Below are 22,562 nucleotides of genomic sequence, written 5' to 3' on the forward strand. Positions count from 1 at the left end.
ACCAATTCTACTTAAAATGTTACATGGGGTATCACTGTTGCTTTGAGATCTTTCACTCTTTGCATTTTTTTCAGCTCTTTGGGAAGGCATTCTCCATCTTTTACTCCTTGCTTTTAACCACACTTTTGACTACCTTAGAATAAAATGTCCTTCTAAATATCCCAACTTCTATTCTACTTATGTCCTGCAGACTTTCTTTTCTGAACAAGTAGTTCTAACAGCCAACGGAGCAGCACTGATGGTCAGGGCTCTGGAGAATACGATTATTTTCACTGACTTACACTCAGAATTCTTAGGGTCAAAGAGACAATATAATTCCATCCTCTAAAATTACATCTACATGTACTAAAATGAGATTTTACAGGACCCAAACAGATGAACAGGTCAGGTAGGTTTAGGCTAATGAGAAATAAATTGTTCTAATAAGGAACCTAACTTTGCCTGAAGGATTTAGCTCTCCTTTAATGGATTCACACCTTCAAATGGGATCTAATGTTGCTGGGCACAAGAGGCTTTTGGCATTTATAGTACTCTTCTTGGGGTTGATTGCATCTTTCACAAGTTAATTCCCTACTGAGAGCTGCCTGGAATGATTTAATTTTAATGTTTCCTGAATCTCCACCTAAAGAGTACTATGAGTATAATGGCAATATTTTTTCCACTCTGCTCCTTTGCAGCATTGTGGGTATTATGCTTCCCCCTCCCCCACCACTGTGATATAGTTATTTGTGATTATCAAACACTAATGTGCTAAATACTTGTGCTGATGTCATATTATTCAGTGAGTCCTGGATCATAGTGATTTGTCTTAATGTTTAAATGGGCCAGATGGTTGTTTCGTTGCATATGTTTTTATGGTGTTTGTTCCTTATTTATGTATTGGTGATGGGGAGTCTTGTGCTGTTTATGAAATGCTTATACTGAAGTCTGGAAGGAATATCTGGGAAAGAATAAAGTTGGTTGTGGGCCTCATCATGCAGTAATGCCTTAAGCAGAGAAGTGAGTGGAGACAGCACTAGGAATATACTACTGGCCACCTGAACAGGATGGTGACAGTGACTGTGAAATGCCCAGCGAGATTAGAGAGACTACAAAAAACAGAAAATCCAATAATTATGGGGGATTCCAACTATCCCCATATTGACTGGGAACTTGTCACCTCAGGGTCGGATGCAGAGATAAAATTTATAGACATTAATGACTGCTTCTTGGAGCAGCTGGAGAGGCAATTCTTGATTTGTTCCTAAGTGGCACACAGGATCTGGCCCAAGAGGTGAATATAGCTTAACTGATTGGTGATCAAGACCTTAATGCAGTGGTGGTCAGCCTGCGGGCCGCACGCGGTCAGTCAGGATAATCCGCTGGCTTGCCGCGAGACAGTGTTTACATTGACCATCTACAGGCATGGCTGGCTGCAGCTCCCAGTGGCCTTGATTTGCTGTTCCTAGCCAATGGGAGCTGTGGGAGGCGGCGGCGGCCAGCACGTCCCTGCAGCCCGGATTACCCTGACTGGTCGCGTGCGGCCCGTGGACCACAGGTTGCCCACCACTGCCTTAGTGTAATTAAATTTGACATCCTTGTAAGGGTGGAGAAATACAAAAGAAACCTTCCACAGTAGCATTTAACATGAGAAAGGAGAACTACACAAAATGAGGAGGCTAGTTAAATGGAAATTAAAAGGAAAGTCACATGAAATGTCTTCAAGCTGCATGTAAACTTTTTAAAAACACCATAACAGAGGCTCAAACTGTATGCATACACCAAATTAAACAAAACAAAAGCAGTAAGAGGACCAAAAAAGGGCCACCGTAGGTAAATGGAATAAAAAGTGGTTAAAGACTAAGAGCCTCTTAAAAACTGGAAAATAGAAAGGACCAAAACTCTGTCAAGTGTAAAAGTATCATTTAGACAGAACAAAAAAGAATTTGAAGAGCAACTAGCAAAAGACACAAAAACAAACCACAGATTTCTTTCTAAGTAAATCAGAAGCAGAAAGCCGACCAAACTATCAGTGGCACCACTGGACAATCAAGGTACTAAAGGAGCATTCAGGGAAGACAAGGCCATTGAGGAAAACCAAAATGAATTCTTTGCATCACTTCAGAGGACATGAAGGAGATTCCCACGCCATAGTTATTCTTTTTAGGTGACAAATTTGAGGATTTGTCCCAGACTGAGATGTCAATAGAGGTGGTTTTGGAACAAATTAAACAGCAATAAGTCACCAGGACTGGATGGTATTCAGCCAAGAGTTCTAAAGGAACTTAAATATGAAATTGCAGAACTACTAACTGTGGAATGTAACCTATCACTTAAATCAGCCTCTGAACCAGATGACTGGTGGATAGCTAATGTGATGCCATTTTTTTAAAGAGTCTCCGGAGGTGATCCTGGCAATTACAGACTAGTAAGCCTAACTTCCATTCCATTCAAATTCATTGAGACTATAGTAAAGAAGAGAATTATCAGACACAGATGAACATGATTTGTTGGGGAAAGAGTCAACATGCCTTTTGTAGAGGGAAATCATGTCTCACCAATCTATTACAATTCTTTGAGGGGTCAATAAACATGTGGGCAAGGGTGACTCAGTGGACATTGTTTACATGGACTTTCAGAAAAATCTTTCACATGGTCCCTCACCAAAGGCTCTTAAGAAAACTAAGCCGTCATGGGATAAGAGTGTACGTCCTCTCATGTACAGTAACTGGTTAAAAGACAGGAAACAAAAGGTAGGAATAAATGGCCAGTTTTCACAATGGTCAGAGGTAAATAGCAGAACCCACCAAGGATCTGTACTGGGACCAGAGCTGTTTGACATATTCATAAACCATTTTGGAAAAGGGGTAAACAGTGAAGTGTCAAAGCTTTCAGACAATACAAAATTAAGATAGTTAAGTCCAAAGCAGACTGCAAAGAGTAACAAAGAGATCTCCCAAAACTGAGTGACTGGGCAACAAAATGGCAAATGAAATTCAATGTTGATAAATGCAAAATAATGGACATTGGAAAACATAATCCCAACAAATTGAAAGGGTCTAAATTAGCTGTTGCCTCTCAAGAAAGATCTTGGTATCATTATGGATAGTTCTCTGAAAACATCTACTCAGTGTGCAGCAGCAGTCAAAAAAACTAACAGAATGTTAGGAACCATTAGGAAAGGGATAGATAATAAGACAGAAAATATCATAATGCCAGTATATAAATCCATTGCACACCCTCACCTTTAATACTGCATGTAGTTCTGGTTGCCACATCCCAAAAGAAGATATAAAGATTGGAAAAAAGTACAAAGAAGGGAAACCAAAATGAATAGGACAGTGTTTATATGAGGAGAGATTAAAAAGACTTGGACTTTTCATCTTGGAAAAGAGAGGAAGAGGACTAAGGGGGAATATGATAGAAATCTATAAAATTATGAATTATGTGGACAAAAAGTGTTTACAGTTTTACATAACATAAGAATTAGGGGTCACCCAATGATCTGAATAGGCAGCACGTTTAAAACAAACACAAGGAAGTACTTCTTTACACAGTGCACAGTTGACCTGTGGATCTCATTGCCAGGGGATTTTGCGGAGGCCAAAATATAACTGGGTTCAAAAAAGAATTAGATAAGTTCATGGAGGATAGGTCCATTAGTGATTATTAGCCAAGATGGTAAGGGATGTAACCCCATGCTCTGGGGGTCCCTAAACCTCTGACTGCCAGAAGCTGGATGTTGATGACAGGGAATAGATCACTAGATAAATTGCCCTGTTTCGTTCATTCTCTCTGAAGCATCTGTCACAAGCCACTGTCAGAAGACAGGGTACTGGGCTTGATGGACCATTGGTCTGACTCAGTATGACCATTCTTATGTTCTTAAAGCCTCCTGGGAAGAAAGAGACTCTGTAAAAATGATTAGACCTAGCAGATTCAAGGAAAAGGGGCTGAAAAGTGAGAGCTCCTCCCATATTCTTTGAAGAGCATGAGTCCAGGGATACAATGATAAGTTTGTGCACTTCAATTGTGGATAGGCACAGAAGGCTACTTTTTACTTCAGATAGCACAGTAGTTAAAATGTGTTCTCACATCTGTTGCAAACTGTGTTCATTTGCCTTGTTCCTCTTACACTGTACTTCGCATAGTGAGTAATTGCAAAATGGCATTTTTGAAGAGACAGGGTTAACTCCCTTTCAAACCAAACCATGATTTACTTGCAAAGCCTTTTGTTTTTCCTCCCCATTTAGTTGGCAAGAAATTCTTGCCTATAGGGACAGTACTTACTGTAAGTACCTGACATTTACATTTTTGTTTTTTTTTGGTGAGAGCCAAGATGAAGTAGAGACTGAACTTGACAGATTCAAAAACATTGCTGGAAGCATTTTTCTTGTTACACACTCAGATCCTTCATATGTAAAATTGCTAATGCAAACAATAAGAGTACTTGAAGGAGTTTCAAAGGATACATTAGTTTAACTCTGGAAGGTGGGCTGTACCCATTACCAAGGCATTCAAATAAGAGCCTAGAGCAGTGGTTCTCAACTCTGGTCCACCGCTTGCACAGGGAAAGCCCTTGGTGGGCCAGGCCGGTTCGGCCAATCGCAGCTCCCACTGGCTGTGGTTTGCCACTCCAGGCCGATGGGGGCTGCGGAAAGGGCGGCCAGCACATCCCTTGGCCCACGCCACTTTATGCGGCCCCCATTGGCCTAGAGCAGCGAACAGTAGCCAGTGGGAGCCGCGATCAGCCGAACCTGCGGATGCAGCAGGTAAACAAACTGGCCCAGTGCACCAGGGGGCTTTCCCTGAGCAAGCGGTGGACCAGAGTTGAGAACCACTGGCCTAGAGAGAACAAACTAGGGGCAAGTAATATGGGGGTTTTGCATGTTTTTAGAAGAGAAATGAGTGGATGCAGCTATAACAATGAGTTATAGTCTATTTTTAACAATATGAAATCATTGTAACAGTTGGATCCTCAGCTGGTGTAAATCAGCTTAAAGTCAATGGAACACTCCTAATTTACACCAGTGGAGGACTGGGACTGTAGCTTTAAAAAGTCAGTATTAACGTGTAAAAAAGCACCAACGCTTACACCTACACACACAAATCTTAAGGCAAGCTGCCCTCATTTACAACTTGCTCTCATTTCCTTCAACTCTTCTTCTCCTCTCACTCTCAGCGCCACCCTTATACCATTCCCGTGTCCCAAGTGACCTCTCGCTTGCCCTTTAAATTGCTCCTTAAAGCCTACTACATTTGCTGAACTTTCCAAAGTTTATCTCCTCTTACACTATCTGCCTTTCTTGGGGGTTCGATCGCTATTCTGTTCATTCATCAAAGTCACACTAGAAACATCTTGAGGCACGGACCTTGTCTTTCAGTGTTTGCCATAGTGCACTCCTGCTTGGCACTCTAAATATAAAGCTACATTGCCTCTCTCTCCATCAGTGATAATAATGAATGGGAGCAGGGACAGACAGAAATGACATCCATGTTGAAAAAACATTTTCAGAGAAATGTCCTGATAAACAGAGATTTACTCTTAATAGTACATTGGTGATAATGTCACAGCAGTGATGAGTAGCATTCTCTCCTGTGGGTAGCCCCAAAGAGCTAATTGAACTACTCAGTTGAGTAAGTGCTGCTCAGTGTAAGGGTAACAGAACCATACCCTCTGTGCAAGTTGGATCTCTAGGAACATCAGGAATACCCAGTAGCAGTCTGAGGTTGGGAGGGTAACTTCAGGTCTTGGCATCCTGAATCTCAGAGTTGGTTCAGCCCATCTCCTTTTATAAACACCCTCTTTATGCAATTTGATATTTTCTAGAATAATAATTTTATGGTTTTACCATGGATGTTTAATATGCAACACCTGAGAATTAAAGATGTAATTCAGGTAATTTGAGGAATGGAAAAACGTGATTATGAAAAAGGTGGGGAAAATAATGATCCATAGCTCTTATATCACAATTGTCATCCATACATCTCAAAGTGCTTTACAAAGAAAGTATTTAGACCCATTTTACAGATGGGGAAACTGAGACAAAAAGGTGAGACTATGTCCTAAAGTCAGAAGAGTGTAGTTCGGCAGAACAACATTCAACTTTGGAAGAGAGCCCTGCGGAAACAGAAACTGCATTTACATACTGAAAATAGCAAGTGTCTAAGCAACTAGTATGGAAAAGCATACTATTGTGTAAGAAATGAAACCTAGTGACTTTGATTGTATGTGACTGCTCCTCTGTGTAGTTATGTTTAAAAGCTAGTTGTCTGTTTTGACTGTGCCTTTTTATTTCAAACATAAATGGTATCAACACCTTGATATTTCAGTGCTTTGCTTTGGTCTGTGCGCATATAAACTGTACAATATTCAGCACATTGAAAATTCATAGAATTTGTTAAGGCATAGGCTTACTGGATGCCTTCTATTACTCACCTCATTTATGCAAGTTCTCTAAGCCCGGTTACAACAGTTGGCTGCACGAAGGTCAACACCCCCCAAAAATAATGCTGAACTACATTAACTGTATAAATAAGAGATTTTAGCAGTGGACTCCATTTGGGAAGAGGGGTAAGGGTCAGCTGTATCAAGTTGAGGAGAAAATTATCCTCAGATCTGCAAGGCAGATATCAATTCCCACATTCTGCTCTCCTTGCATACACATAAAAGCCACAAGAGCTATGTGAATATGAGAAGCGAATTCTACCTTGAAGCTTGATCATCCAATATTTACTTACTTCCCTCCTTCCCCCAACCAAGAAAGCATCAACAGTTGTTTCATTCACAACTTACTGTGGGACTAAACAACATTTAAGCAATGCCTGGACCACACCTGAATTCAGAACGTTGGATACCTAAGTGCTATTATTTGTGCTCACAAAGAATGTGATTCCAAGAAAAAAGGCCCCTTTTAGAAGTTAAGCCATTTATCACCCCCTCTGAGCAAGGTTCTCATTTCATAGCAGCATTGCGCATCTCCACCCTGTTCATCATCAACTTTTATTAATAAATAAGGCCCTGTCATAAATATAAAGGGAAGGGTAAACCCCTTTAAAATCCCTCCTGGCCAGAGGAAATCTCCTCTCACCTGTAAAGGGTTTAGAAGCTAAAGGTAACCTCGCTGGCACCTGACCAAAATGACCAATGAGGAGACAAGATACTTTCAAAAGCTGGGAGGAGGGAGAGAAACAAAGGGTATGTGTGTCTGTCTATATTTTGTCTTTGCCGGGGATAGACCAGGAATGAAGCCTTAGAACTTTTAGTAAGTAATCTAGCTAGGTATATGTTAGATTATGATTTCTTTAAATGGCTGAGAAAAGAATTGTGCTGAATAGAATAACTATTTCTGTCTGTGTATCTTTTTTGTAACTTAAGGTTTTGCCTAGAGGGGTTCTCTATGTTTTGAATCTAATTACCCGGTAAGGTATTTACCATCCTGATTTTACAGGGGGGATTTCTTATTTCTAATTACTTCTATTTCTATTAAAAGTCTTCTTGTAAGAAAACTGAATGCTTTTTCATTGTTCTCAGATCCAAGGGTTTGGGTCTGTGGTCACCTATGCAAATTGGTGAGGCTTTTTATCCAACATTTCCCTGGAAAGGGGGGGGTGCAAGTATTGGGAGGATTGTTCATTGTTTTTAAGATCCAAGGGTCTGGGTCTGTAGTCACCTAGGCAAATTGGTGAGGCTTTTTTTACCAAACCTTGTCCAGGAAGTGGGGTGCAAGGTTTTGGGAAGTATTTTGGGGGGAAAGACGTGTCCAAACAGCTCTTCCCCAGTAACCAGTATTTGTTTGGTGGTGGTAGCGGCCAATCCAAGGACAAAGGGTGGAATATTTTGTACCTTGGGGAAGTTTTGACCTAAGCTGGAAAAGATAAGCTTAGGAGGTTTTTCATGCAGGTCCCCACATCTGTACCCTAGAGTTCAGAGTGGGGGAGGAACCTTGACACCCACTGAAAATAGGGCCTCATTGCACTTGGCGCTGTTCAGAAATAGTAAGAGCGATTGCAGGCTAGAACAAGGAAGGAAGATGGAAGGGGGAAAAAAAGTAGCATTGTTCCTATTTTACAGATGGGGAACAGACACAGAGGGTGAAATCCTAGTTTCCTTGAGTTCAATGAGAGTTTTACAATTGATTTCAATCCAGCTGGGATTTCACCCAGAGAGATTAAATGACCATCACACAAGGAGACTATGATATTCCCGTGAATCTGACCCAGATTTTCTGATTCCCAGGTCAGTGCCCTAATTGCAAGACCATCATGCTTCCTCTCAGAGCAAGTTATATGTACATAGACAACATATTTATGGTTTATTCTCTCATAAAGCCAAATATAGTCTATGTCAGTAAGTTATACTTACACAGATATTTTCCTGTATTTTATCACTGGGGACTGAGAATGATATTCATCAAGGTTTAGCATGTGCTTAAGACTGGAGGGGCGGGGGGTTGTCACTTCACTCAGAGTGGCTGACTCATCATCCCAGGAGACAGTCTCATAAGGAATGAAACAGATGTTTTCCATCTTCACCCACTTGTGAAGTGTTAGCTTAACACACTCACCATCCACATGCTGCAAACTGTAATCATGCCCTGTCTTTTCATATTCTGGATAGGTATGTTCGCATCCCATCAGATTGCATTGTTGTACTTCATCTCTTAGGGCTAAGTTCTCCTGGCAAATCACATATGGGGCTTAAACCTGCATACCTTGTGCACCCCAAACTCTTTGAGAAGCCAGTGTAATTTTTGAGCGAGCAAGAAATATGTACTAGGTAAAACAGTTCAAAAATTCTCCAATGGAACACTTTTCTGTCAAAAATGCTGTTTTGATGGAACTGAAACGTTCTGCAGGAATGTGTAGATTCTGTCAAAGTTTTCTGTAAAAACCAGGCAGGCAAGTTGGCCACAGAGCTTGTTTGCCTGGTTCCCTGCCATTCAGACTCTCTGGGCTGCCCAACTCCCTATGGTAACTTGCTGCCTGGAGAATGCATGAGAGAAGAGCAAGCTGTCTAAGTAATTGGAAGCAATCCAATAATTTCTGGCACCTTAGAGACTAACAAATTTATTTGAGCATAAGCTTTCGTGAGCTACAGCTCACTTCATCGGATGCATTCAGAGGAAAATACAGTGGGGAGATTTATATATATACAGAGAACATGAAACAATGGGTGTTACCATACACACTGTAATCAAGGTGGGCCATTTCCAGCCGTTGACAAGAACATCTGAGGAACAGTGCGGGTTGGGGGGTAATAAACATGGGGAAATAGTTTTACTTTGTGTAATGACCCATCCACTCCCAGTCTTTATTCAAGCCTAAGTTAATTGTATCCAGTTTGCAAATTAATTCCAATTCAGCAGTCTCTCCTTGGAGTCTGTTTTTGAAGTTTTTTTGTTGAAGAATTGCAACTTTTAGGTCTGTAATCGAGTGACCAAAGAGATTGAAGTGTTCTCCAACTGGTTTTTGAATGTTATAATTCTTGACTTCTGATTTGTGTCCATTTATTCTCTTACGTAGAGACTGTCCAGTTTGGCCAATGTACATGGCAGAGGGGCACTACTGGCACATGATAGCAGATGTAAGCAGTGTCAGGATGAGCTCCACCCTGACATCTGGTGGTGAGGTGTGGCAAGTTGTGGAAAAAAAACTTCAGGGGCCGATCTCATTTGCATAGGCACACCCACCCCGCCTAGACTGAGGCCATAGCTGCCCAAATGGTCACTTCGGCTGCTGTGGGATCCCCAGTGTCTCTGTTATTGGGGCAGGAAGAATAAATTGTTATTACCCTGATTATGGGAACTGTGCTTGGAACTGTACTTGGCCTTTTGCTATGATGGAGGGACTCACCATCAACTAAGTAGCACTCGCTAGGCAAGGGTCATGGGTTCCAAAACTGTGTGAATTGAGAGAGACTTGAGACAGGTATTAGTACCTGGTGGTGTGGGCCCCTTTGTGAGGGCCTGAAGCACCAATTGCACCTCTGTCTCTCTCCACTGTGGAATGTCAGAGCTAATTTTGGGTCTATTGAGAGTCTTGCTACAGGTACTGTGCTGCATTCACTTTGGCCTTATGGTGCACCAGCACTAAGGCCCCCACTACTATGAGCTGAAATCACTGAGAGCTGAAATCACTGAGAGCTGAAATCACTGAGCACTGTGTCAAGTAGTGGGGAGCCGGAAGATCTAGAGTGCAGTGGTGCTGTTCGTGAGATGGCGAGCTGTGCAGAGCGGAGCCGTTCGTGAGACAGCGGTGTGTTCGTGAGACGGCGAGCTGTGCAGAGCGGAGCCGTTCGTGAGACAGCGAGCTGAGCAGAGCTGTTCGTGAGACAGCGAGCTGAGCAGAGCCGGTCGTGGTGGAGCGGAGCCGTTCGTGAGACAGCGGCGTGTTCGTGAGACAGCGAGCTGTGTGGAGTGGAGCCGGTCGTGGTGGAGCGGAGCCGTCCGTGAGACAGCGGTGTGTTCGTGAGACGGCGAGCTGAGCAGAGCTGTTCGTGAGACGGCGAGCTGTGCAGAGCAGAGCCGGTCGTGGTGGAGCAGAGCCGTTCGTGAGACAGCGTAGCAGAGCAGAGCCCTGTGGGGCAGTCAGCTTCAGGACACGTAAGGTGCCCCTTACCCCTTTCCCCCACACACAGGCACATTTTAGCCAGACTGGGGAGTAACACTATGCAGATGAACTTTTGAACTCTGGGGCTGGACTTTTTGGACTTTGGGTGATTTGTGGATTGCTGGACTCAAGAGACGTTTGGGTGCTGGGACTCAAGAACCCGAGGGAAAGGGGCATGCCCCAATTTGCTTGGGGTGGTTTTTTTTTGCTCATGGGTTGTGTTATGAATCCTGTTGGTGGTGTTTCCCCAACATAATGCCACATTGTTTCTCTCTGTTATTAAAAGGCTTTTTACTACACTCAGACTATGTGCTTGCGAGAGGGGAAGTATTGCCTCTTGGAGGCGCCCAGCGGGGGTGGTATATATTTGTCCCAGGTCACTGGGTGGGGGCTCGAGCCGGTTTGCATTTTGTTATTGGAATGGATCCCCTAGATATTGAACCCGGCCCTTGTTGCTGCCAACTCTGATGGGCAGAAGGGTTACATTTTTGGGGGCTCGTCCGGGATGCCTGGGTCAGTACCCCTCGCAAGCACCTGTTGAGTGATCCACTGCATTGGAAAACAATTTATATTTTTTTTGTTTGTGCTTATATTTTGAGGAAATTACTGTTTGTATAATGGCTAATTTGTCAGGTTTGTTGGGCCCTGGCTCAGCAGCTTCTAGCTCAGAGGCTGCAGCCTCGGCTGATGATTGGAGAAAAGCTCTGGGGCAAACATTGGAAAAGGTTGTGCTGTCCCATGCTGCGTCAAACTCTTGTCGTAAGTTAAGATTATTTGCTGGGGAGGAGGAGTTTGAACCCTGGTTAGAGCATACCACTGAAATGCTGCAAGAGTGGACCGTACCAGATGCAGAAAAGCGAAGATGCCTCATAGAGAGCCTTGGCGGCCCAGCATTAGATGTGATTCGCACCCTGAAGCTCACTGACCCTGGGGTCAGTGTGAAGGACTGCCTAGAGGCCCTTGAACACAACTTTGGGAGCGTAGAGGACCCTGAAGATAGCTACTGTAAGTTCCTTAATTCCCGACAACAAAAGGGCGAGAAGGCTTCAGCCTACATACAGAGACTGGAGAGACTGCTTCAGAGAGCTGTCATGAGGGGAGCAGTGACTGCTGAGCAGATGGATCAGACCAGACTGGCTCAAATTGTAAGAGGAACTCAGTATCAGAACCCGATTCTACTTCATCTCCAGCTAAGAGAACGACGGGAGCATCCCCCAAGTTACTCCCAGCTGATGAAAGAGGTCAGAGAGGAGGAAGAAAGGCAGGCTGCCAGTGAGTTTTGGGAAGCCCAAACATCGGATCCAGCCAGCACAACACCACTGCAAGCGGCCAGTGTACTGATGGTGAGCACCAGAGAGGAACTTGCCCAACAAATGCAGGTCCTGACGGAACGGATAGCGGAGCTGCAAAGTACCATTGACCAAGTTAAGACTTCCAGGAATAAGAAGCCTCAAACGGTGGCAATTGAGAAGCCCGCACTTAGAGCCACCATCCCACCCAGGCGAAGGGGGAAAGGTCAATTCTTCTGCTACCGATGTGGTCAGGATGGACACAGTGCTGCCAAGTGCCGTAATGAAGAAAACCCCTCCTTGGTGTATGGAAAGCGGAGGATCAGTTGGGAGAGATCCGGTAGCTGCCAGAGGGTCTGGGGACGGGGACCCCCCAGGTCTGCAGGATTTGAAGATTCCCCCAGAAAAGACTGTCCAGCTGGGATCCCCGCAGGACTGATAGGGCCTCGAGCAGAGGTCACGGTGAGGATTGAAGGGGTGGAGTGTAAAGCAGTGCTTGACACTGGATCTCAAGTGACTATTATATTTCAGTCATTCTACCAGCAGATGCTTAGGCACCTGCCTATACAGCCACTGACTGGCCTTGGCCTGTGTGGCCTCAGCATGGATGAATACCCCTACCAAGGGTATGTCATAGTGCACCTGGAATTCCCCGAGGAGGTTGCTGGGGTAAGAGAAGAGGTAGACACAGCTGCCTTAATATGCCCTGACCCTAAAGGGACCTCTGATATGTCTGTGCTGATAGGGACCAACTCCAGTCTCTTCAAGGTACTCGCGGATTACTGCAGAAGGCGGGCTGGGGACCAGTACCTGAATACCCTGATGATCCATACGCTTTGTGCTGAAGCCTATAGGAAAATTGAGAGCTCTAAAAGGGAGACATCTGAGCTACCGCTTGGGGCACTGAAGTACGCGGGCACGACCCCCTTAGTAGTGCCTGCAAGGACGGAGCAAGAAGTGCTTGTCATGAGTACCTGTCTGAAAGGCAGTAAAGGGACGTTAGCAATGATAGAGCAGCCGATGGGAGGAGAGCTCCCTGAAGGAGTGCTGGTCCCCAGTGGAGTCATAACCCTACCTGCTGAAGCCCAGGAAAGGGTGACTATACTGATTGCTAATGAAACGAGTCGTGATGTTGTTGTGAAGCAAGGACAAAAGATAGCAGACCTCTTTGAGCCTGAGTCGATTGTAAAACCCCAGTGTGAAACTCAAGTTCCCACAATAGACCCAGCAAAGTTTGACTTTGGAGATTCACCAGTGTCCGAGGACTGGAAAGATCGCCTGAGGAAGAAACTTTGTGAAAGATCCAAGGTGTTCTCACTGCATGAGTGGGATGTGGGATGTGCAAAAGGAGTAGAGCACAATATCAGACTCCATGACTCTCGACCTTTCAGGGAGAGATCTAGGAAAATTGCTCTCTCTGAGATGGAAGATGTGCGACATCATCTTCAGGAGCTGGCTGCGAATGGCATCATTACAGAGTCCCGCAGCCCATACGCCTCACCCATTGTGGTAGTCCGTAAAAAGAATGGGAAAATTCGGATGTGTATTGACTACCGCACCCTAAACAGCCGTACTGTGGTCGACCAGTACACTATGCCTCGAGTGCAAGATGCCTTAGACTGTTTGCTGGGAAGCCAGTGGTTCTCTGTGTTGGATCTTCGAAGTGGATACTACCAGATCCCTCTGGGAGAAGAAGATAAGGAGAAGACAGCCTTCATCTGCCCATTAGGGTTTTATCAGTTCGAACGCATGCCCCAAGGGATTTCTGGAGCACCTGCCACCTTTCAACGTCTCATGGAGAAAGTTGTGGGAGACATGAATTTACTGCAAGTGTTAGTTTATTTGGATGACCTGATTGTGTTTGGAAGAACCTTAGAGGAGCATGAAGAAAGACTTCTTAAAGTGCTTGATAGGTTGGAGGATTATGGTCTGAAGCTTTCAATTGACAAATGCCAGTTCTGCAGAACCTCAGTGAAGTATGTGGGTCACATCGTGTCCCAAGAGGGTGTGAGTACTGATCCTGATAAAATAGAAGCACTCACTACATGGCCACGTCCAAGTAACTACAGAGAACTCAAGACCTTTCTCGGATTTAGTGGCTACTACCGCAGATTTGTGAAAAACTATGCTACGATTGTAAAGCCTCTGAACGATCTCACCAGGGGACATCAGTCCAGCAAGAACAAATCTAAGTCCAAGAATGAGGGGAGGTCTCCAAAGCCCCCTGTGCAGAGACACTATGGCCCATTTGAACCATTTGGGCCACGGTGGGATGAGAGATGTGAAAGGGCTTTTCGAGAAATCATTACTTGTCTAACTCATGCTCCAGTCCTAGTTTTTGCTGACCCAAGCAAACCCTTTATCCTGCATACTGATGCCAGTTTGGAGGGTCTGGGAGCAGTCCTGTACCAGGAAGTGGAAGGCAAACGTAAACCTGTAGCCTTTGCCAGCCGAGGATTGTCTGATAGTGAAACTCGCTATCCCACCCACAAGCTGGAATTTTTGGCCCTGAAATGGGCCATCACTGAGAAATTTCGAGACTACTTGTATGGTGCTCAGTTCCAGGTGTGGACAGACAACAATCCACTGACTTATGTGTTAACAAGTGCTAAGCTGGATGCTACAGGGCAGAGATGGGTAGCCGCCTTGGCTAGCTATGAGTTCAGCATTCAGTACCGATCAGGGAGAAGCAATGTAGATGCAGATGCATTGTCCAGGCGTCCACAGGCTCCAGAAGTTGCGGTGATACCCACAGATGGAGTGAGAGCTATTTGCAGTGTGAGTCGCCGAGAGCCAGAGGCCCGTGAGAGCCTTCAGGGATGTGTTGCAGAAGCTTTGGGCCTGCCCCCTGAATGCATGCCTTCTGCTTCAGTGAACTATATTGCATTGGACCAATCTCCTTTGCCCATGCTCAATGCGGCGGACTGGCAAGAAGCCCAGCGGCAAGATATTGACATTCGTGATACACTACTTGCCAAAAGGGAGGGGCGAAGCCCACCTGCGGTTGTCCCACCTAACCCGGAGGGTAAACTACTATTGAGAGAATGGACCAAACTAAAACTGATTCAGGGAGTGCTACACCGAATGACCACTGACCCTTTACAAAAACAACGAGCACAACTAGTGCTGCCAAAAAAGTACAGAGCCCTGGCCATGAGGGCTCTGCATGATGACTTTGGGCATTTAGGGATGGAGAGGACCCTGGAACTTATTCGTAGTAGGTTCTATTGGCCCCGAATGGCTGAAGATGTTCGCAGGAAATGTGAGACTTGCGCTCGATGTGTTCAAAGGAAAACTCTGCCCACGAGGGCTGCATATCTCAAGAACATCACCAGCAACAAACCTTTGGAATTGGTATGCATTGATTTCTTGTCTGTAGAGGTAGACAAGAGGAATGTTGGGAACATTCTAGTAGTGACTGACCATTTTACGCGGTATGCACAGGCATATCCCACACGTGATCAGAGGGCCACCACCGTCGCTCGAGTATTGTGGGACAAATATTTCTCAGTCTATGGATTCCCGGCTCGGATACACTCTGATCAGGGGCGGGATTTTGAGAGTCACCTTCTGAAGGAGGTGCTGAAGATAGCAGGAATTAAAAAGTCTAGGACAACGCCTTATCACCCCCAAGGTGATCCTCAGCCAGAGAGGTTCAACCGAACCCTATTAGATATGTTGGGAACTTTGCGACCAGAGCAGAAGGCAACCTGGAGCCAGCATGTCGCATTTCTGGTGCATGCCTACAATGCCACAAAGAACGATGCTACGGGAGTCACCCCATATCTCTTGATGTTTGGGCGAGAACCAAGATTACCCATAGACTTGTGCTTTGGTGTATCAGAGGATGGAGATAGCTATGAAACTCACCAGCAATATGTATCCCAACTAAGAGAAAAGCTGCGGGATGCTTATCGCTTAGCTACCGCTGCAGCTCGGAAGAACGCGGACCGCAACAAACATCGATATGATGCTAGAGTGCGTTCGCAGGAGCTCCAGCCGGGGGACAGAGTCCTGCTGCGAAATTTGGGTATTGCTGGCAAACACAAGATAGCTGACAGATGGAAGGCAATACCTTACCTGGTGATGGAAAAGCTGGGAGATCTGCCAGTCTACAAGATCAAACCTGAAGACGGTCCAGGGCAAATAAAGACGGTGCATAGAAACCTTTTGCTCCCTGTGGGGGAATTGGTAAGCATCCCTTATGAGACGGGCCACGACAGGGCAGCCGGGCAGAACAGAGGTGCTAGACCAAAGCCGCCATCCAACACAGACAGCGGGCCCCGTGCAGCTAACTTACCCCTATTCTGCACATCTGAGAGTGAGTCTGAGGAGGAAGACACAACCCTGGTGTATCCTGGGATGGAGACAAGATTTCAGTCTCGATCAGCTGAACCAAACGAGAGTTTTCCCTCTTCCACCCTAAACCCCATGGCGGAATTATTTAGGCCCCTTTCTGACACCCCGGTGCCGCTGATGAGACCCCCCTGTGATGACACACACAGGTTATTGGACAGTGGAGACACACAGGTAGAGGATGCCCTGGGCACCTTGAACCCTCCAGCGTTAGAACTAGGAGTGCAGGGGCCTACGCCAGTAGCCGAGGGACCCTCCAGGGAAGCCTCTCCATCCGTCACTCAAGAGGATGTTCCCCCTACCTCGGCAACACAGAGTCTCAATAGACGAGACAGGGTGATAAGACCAGTGAAACGGTTAACTTATGATACACCTGGGGTGACTAGTGAGGCGCCAATACATTTAGCACACAGGCTTGTGGAAGCTAAAGTGGGCTTCCTGAGGCCCTTTGGAGAAAACCAATGAGTTGGTATAAAGGGCGTGTGATTTGTCGGGACGACAAATTCTCGGCTGGGGGGAGGATGTAAGCAGTGTCAGGATGAGCTCCACCCTGACATCTGGTGGTGAGGTGTGGCAAGTTGTGGAAAAAAAACTTCAGGGGCCGATCTCATTTGCATAGGCACACCCACCCCGCCTAGACTGAGGCCATAGCTGCCCAAATGGTCACTTCGGCTGCTGTGGGATCCCCAGTGTCTCTGTTATTGGGGCAGGAAGAATAAATTGTTATTACCCTGATTATGGGAACTGTGCTTGGAACTGTACTTGGCCTTTTGCTATGATGGAGGGACTCACCATCAACTAAGTAGCACTCGCTAGGCAAGGGTCATGGGTTCCAAAACTGTGTGAATTGAGAGAGACTTGAGACAGGTATTAGTACCTGGTGGTGTGGGCCCCTTTGTGAGGGCCTGAAGCACCAATTGCACCTCTGTCTCTCTCCACTGTGGAATGTCAGAGCTAATTTTGGGTCTATTGAGAGTCTTGCTACAGGTACTGTGCTGCATTCACTTTGGCCTTATGGTGCACCAGCACTAAGGCCCCCACTACTATGAGCTGAAATCACTGAGAGCTGAAATCACTAAGAGCTGAAATCACTGAGCACTGTGTCAAGTAGTGGGGAGCCGGAAGATCTAGAGTGCAGTGGTGCTGTTCGTGAGATGGCGAGCTGTGCAGAGCGGAGCCGTTCGTGAGACAGCGGTGTGTTCGTGAGACGGCGAGCTGTGCAGAGCGGAGCCGTTCGTGAGACAGCGAGCTGAGCAGAGCTGTTCGTGAGACAGCGAGCTGAGCAGAGCCGGTCGTGGTGGAGCGGAGCCGTTCGTGAGACAGCGGCGTGTTCGTGAGACAGCGAGCTGTGTGGAGTGGAGCCGGTCGTGGTGGAGCGGAGCCGTCCGTGAGACAGCGGTGTGTTCGTGAGACGGCGAGCTGAGCAGAGCTGTTCGTGAGACGGCGAGCTGTGCAGAGCAGAGCCGGTCGTGGTGGAGCAGAGCCGTTCGTGAGACAGCGTAGCAGAGCAGAGCCCTGTGGGGCAGTCAGCTTCAGGACACGTAAGGTGCCCCTTACCCCTTTCCCCCACACACAGGCACATTTTAGCCAGACTGGGGAGTAACACTATGCAGATGAACTTTTGAACTCTGGGGCTGGACTTTTTGGACTTTGGGTGATTTGTGGATTGCTGGACTCAAGAGACGTTTGGGTGCTGGGACTCAAGAACCCGAGGGAAAGGGGCATGCCCCAATTTGCTTGGGGTGGTTTTTTTTTGCTCATGGGTTGTGTTATGAATCCTGTTGGTGGTGTTTCCCCAACATAATGCCACATTGTTTCTCTCTGTTATTAAAAGGCTTTTTACTACACTCAGACTATGTGCTTGCGAGAGGGGAAGTATTGCCTCTTGGAGGCGCCCAGCGGGGGTGGTATATATTTGTCCCAGGTCACTGGGTGGGGGCTCGAGCCGGTTTGCATTTTGTTATTGGAATGGATCCCCTAGATATTGAACCCGGCCCTTGTTGCTGCCAACTCTGATGGGCAGAAGGGTTACACATATATCACATGGGTAGATGTGCAAGTGAACGAGCCTCTGATAGTGTGGCTGATGTGATTAGGCCCTATGATGATGTCCCCGAATAGATATGTGGACACAGTTAGCAACGGGCTTTGTGCAAGGATAGGTTCCTGGGTTAGTGGTTCTGTTGTGTGGTGTGTGGTTGGTGGTGAGTATTTGCTTCAGGTTGGGGGGCTGTCTGTAAGCAAGGAATGGCCTGTCTCCCAAGATCTGTGAGAGTGATGGGTCATCCTTCAGGATAGGTTGTAGATCCTTGATGATGATCATTACACAAAGTAAAACTATTTCCCCATGTTTATTTCCCTCCCCCCCACCCCCCCACCGCTGTTCCTCAGACATTCTTGTCAACTGCTGGAAATGGCCCACCTTGATTATCACTACAAAAGGTTCCCCCCTCCCCCTGCTCTCCTGCTGGTAATAGCTCACCTTACCTGATCACTCTTGTTACAGTGTGTATCGTAACACCCATTGTTTCACGTTCTCTATGTATATAAATCTCCCCACTGTATTTTCCACTGAATGCATCCGATGAAGTGAGCTGTAGCTCACAAAAGCTTCTGCTCAAATAAATTTGTTAGTCTCTAAGGTGACACAAGTACTCCTTTTCTTTTTGTGGATACAGACTAACACAGCTGCTACTCTGAAACCAATAATTTCGGTTTCAGGTCTCCTGAAATGGATGTTCCAGAGTTTTTCTTCCCATTAAAAATGTCTGACTTTTCATCCCAAATTGGGAACAAATTTTCCATGGAAGGAAAATTCCATTCTCTGACCAGCCGTAATAATAGGTTCCCTGGGACCCAGTAATCTCAGTTGTGGTTACATATCAAGAGGAGAATATGGGTTGTATTTTAGTGCAGTGTAACAAAGAGAGGCGACAATAAGTTTGTTACCTTGGCATTATGGCTGTGGTGTGTCAACAAGTAAAGGGGTGGGAAGAGCAATGTAATAAACTACACAGTAGTGTTTAAACAACTGAAGGTCTTCAAATAGCCTGTGTAGACAGAGCAGAAAACAGGAATGGGACCTCGCCCGGTCACAGCATGCTATTAAATTGGAACCCTCTTTTGCAAGCCAGGTCTAAAGAATACATTTTAATAATATGGTATTAATTTAGCATTGCACAGTGCTTTACATAGTCAAATCACTTACAATGATGCCTCTATATATTGGATCAAACTTAAAGCATTAAGGAAATTCTCAAACAATGATAATTTACCACTGACATTTATCCATTCTAAAAAGTTATCCACAAAGAGGTCCATAATACCTGGCATGAGGTTATAGTGTAACTGTGAGAGAGTGAGACAAGTTTCTAAGTCAGCACTCCTATCAGGGATTAAGAGCCAATTCAAGTTTCCCTAATTTGTCATTGTACATTATCCGAATCTGGTTAGAGGCTTTACCAGGATACCACTCAGTTTGATCTGATTTTATAATGTGTTGCTGTAAGGCGTGAACTATCAAGACCAATTTAATATTTTACAGTGAGATAGGATGGAGGAGTTCCAGTTCTTACTCATTCTGTCCACTCATATTTTTAGACTTCAGAATGAAACTACAATACCTCATTTTACTTGTGCGTTGCTCTACCTTCTGATTTCTATTGCTCTGTTTATCTACTTATTCTTTCCTTTGCTCATAAATTAAATGCCTTTTTCTGGAGAAGAGAATAATCAGGAAAACGTCTTCTTTCTAGCCTTATGCACATATAATATAACATCAAATAATGAAGTTACAGGAAATACATGTTACCTCATAACTTGCTTATAAAAGAAAAGAAAACCACTGAGTTCTGCAGTTCCCATCCTCCCACAAATAACCAATAGCTGAGTGGTTAGGTGGGAGACCTAGATTGAGTCCCAGCCCCACAGAACAGGTGTCTTCCATGTGCATGAAAGGCAAGGTCTACCTGATATCCCACATCTCAGGTGACTGCCCTAACCACTGGGCTATTGGTGGAAAAGTCTCTTGTCCTCCCCCCCAAGATTCCATCCTGGACCTTGCAAACCTTCCCAATGAAATCCCTCATCAAAACTGAATGTTTATGCAAACTATTTTGGTTTCAACACTAACAGCATTTTTAACAGAAAAAGAGTTTTGTCAAAATGCTTAAAAAAAAAAAACCCCGCCCCTGGCTATACTATTTAGGCCTTCAGCCAAACTAAACTCTACCTCTTGAAGAGTAACAAATGTCCAAAATAAAACAGTTGACCCGGCCATAAGAGTACGACAAAATAAACTACCTCCTCAGCAAGATCCAACTTCCCCAGTGAGGACCCCAAACTATCCCAGTGACTGGTGTTCAATGACCAAACTTCAGCAATGAAAGAATCCTGACTAAACATATTCAGCCTTATCTTTAGCCACTAAGATCCCAGTCTCTCTGCCTACACTATGACAACACAGGTTTAACCCTCTCTGCTAGAATCTTCAGATCTTAGTCCCTGATCAGATGTTCAACCTCGACTTCTCAAAAGCTCTACTTCATTGCCCAAAGTCACTTTCTTCATCTAGTACTCCTCCAAACAAAATCCCCTGAGTCCCATAAAAAATAAATGAACATTTCCTGTGTTTAGGCTTTCTATAAACAATGTCAGCAGTATTCATTACTCAAGGCTATCCTGCAAAGACCCAACAGCAAATTCTGCTCTCTTCAGATCACTCTATTGTGAAGAACTGAAGATGTTTATATAATCTGTTCTCTTTCCCAGCATGCCTTGTGATAGCCTACAACACCCAGGTATCCTTTGGAATTGCAAGTTGCAAGGCACCTTACTGCCAAGGGCAGAGAAGAGCCCAGCTGGAGGCCTGCTTTCAAGAATCAGTATACCCTATTACAGAATCCTTTCTTTGAGAGGGTAGGAAGTTTTTCCCCCAAACAAAGGGTGTCTTCTCTTTGTATGAAAGGCAAGAACCGGTTTTCTCTCCAGAACACCAACAGTGAAGGATGAGTTTCTACTGAATTTCATTCCCCAAATGGTATTCTGACAATTTCCTATTAGAATACTGTAACACTGTCCTGTTAGGATGCACACTAGCAAGTTACTGGCTATTACTGTCAACTTTGGCACCTGTTATGACCAAGGATACTAGCTGTAAAGACCTTTGGCAATGGAACTTGTGACTGGGTGAAATAGACACTTAAGACCCAATCCTGTAAATAATTATGCATGGGTTGCTTTGCACAGAGGAGTAATCTCATCAAGTTCAAAACTGCTCAGATGCAGGTGCTTTTACAGGATGAGCTAGTGAGGACTGCAATATAAATACCGAGATGATAGAGGCAAACTCATTTATTTCAGATTTCACTAGCAACCCAGAAAAAAGCCCCGGCTCACTAGGTTTGCTGAGATTCCTGCATCTTTTGGCAAACCTGGATGAAGTTACAAGCCTCAGCTGAATATTATGGGACCCTAACTCACATACAACTGAAGGAGCGAGGATTTACATAGCCAGGAATCAGGGAAAAAAATAGTTGGGTTTGGTCCGTGCCTGAGTTGTTTGAAACTGAAATTTGGAGAAGTACAACTCTCTCAAACCAAAACCAAAAGAGGGGAATCCCTGGGAACCAACAGGGACAAGGGTCACACAACGTAAATACTGGTCTAGTGGTCCAGAGGAAAAATTAGAAAGTGTTGGAATTTATTCAACGCCATGAAATGTGATATCTTCTACTCCTGCAATGCTGAATCACGTACAATTACTGCTAAGAGTGTGGTTTTGCTACTAAAACAGCTCTATAAATTGGACCCATTAAAGAATGAATGGAAAAGTTGCTTGGCAATGTTTTTTCACAGTTGGATCCCCCATCATCTCCAGCCTTTATATTTCCAGTACATTTAGAAATCTGTTAAGCTTTTTGCATATTTTCTTTTCATTTTAAGGTCAGGATTTGAAGGCCAGTCTTTGGGCTCTCACATTTAAACAGTTCCACTGGTATTCTCCACTTGGGGTGTTTTATTGTGGAAATGCTTGATTTCGTTTTTGAAAGGCAGTCTCTCAAGGATTTGGTTCTTTTATTCCATTTTGCTTTCAGTCTCTGCCAGATTTTCCTTGCCGCATAGAAAGGGGCATCTGTAGGCTCCAGCTGCATAAACTTAACACTAAGTTAATTCTAGTAGGAAAATGAAGTTATGCCATTATGTGTGTAACTGGTTATTATAGATGAGTGCTGAAGTGCTTTATGCACCACAGGTATTACCAGAATATTTATGAGTAGATAGGAGCCAGCTGACACCTGGAAAAATTGTGGTCGGACATCCATATCC

This window comes from Chelonia mydas, chromosome 11, assembly GCF_015237465.2.
Source record: "Chelonia mydas isolate rCheMyd1 chromosome 11, rCheMyd1.pri.v2, whole genome shotgun sequence".
Taxonomy (NCBI): domain Eukaryota; kingdom Metazoa; phylum Chordata; order Testudines; family Cheloniidae; genus Chelonia; species Chelonia mydas.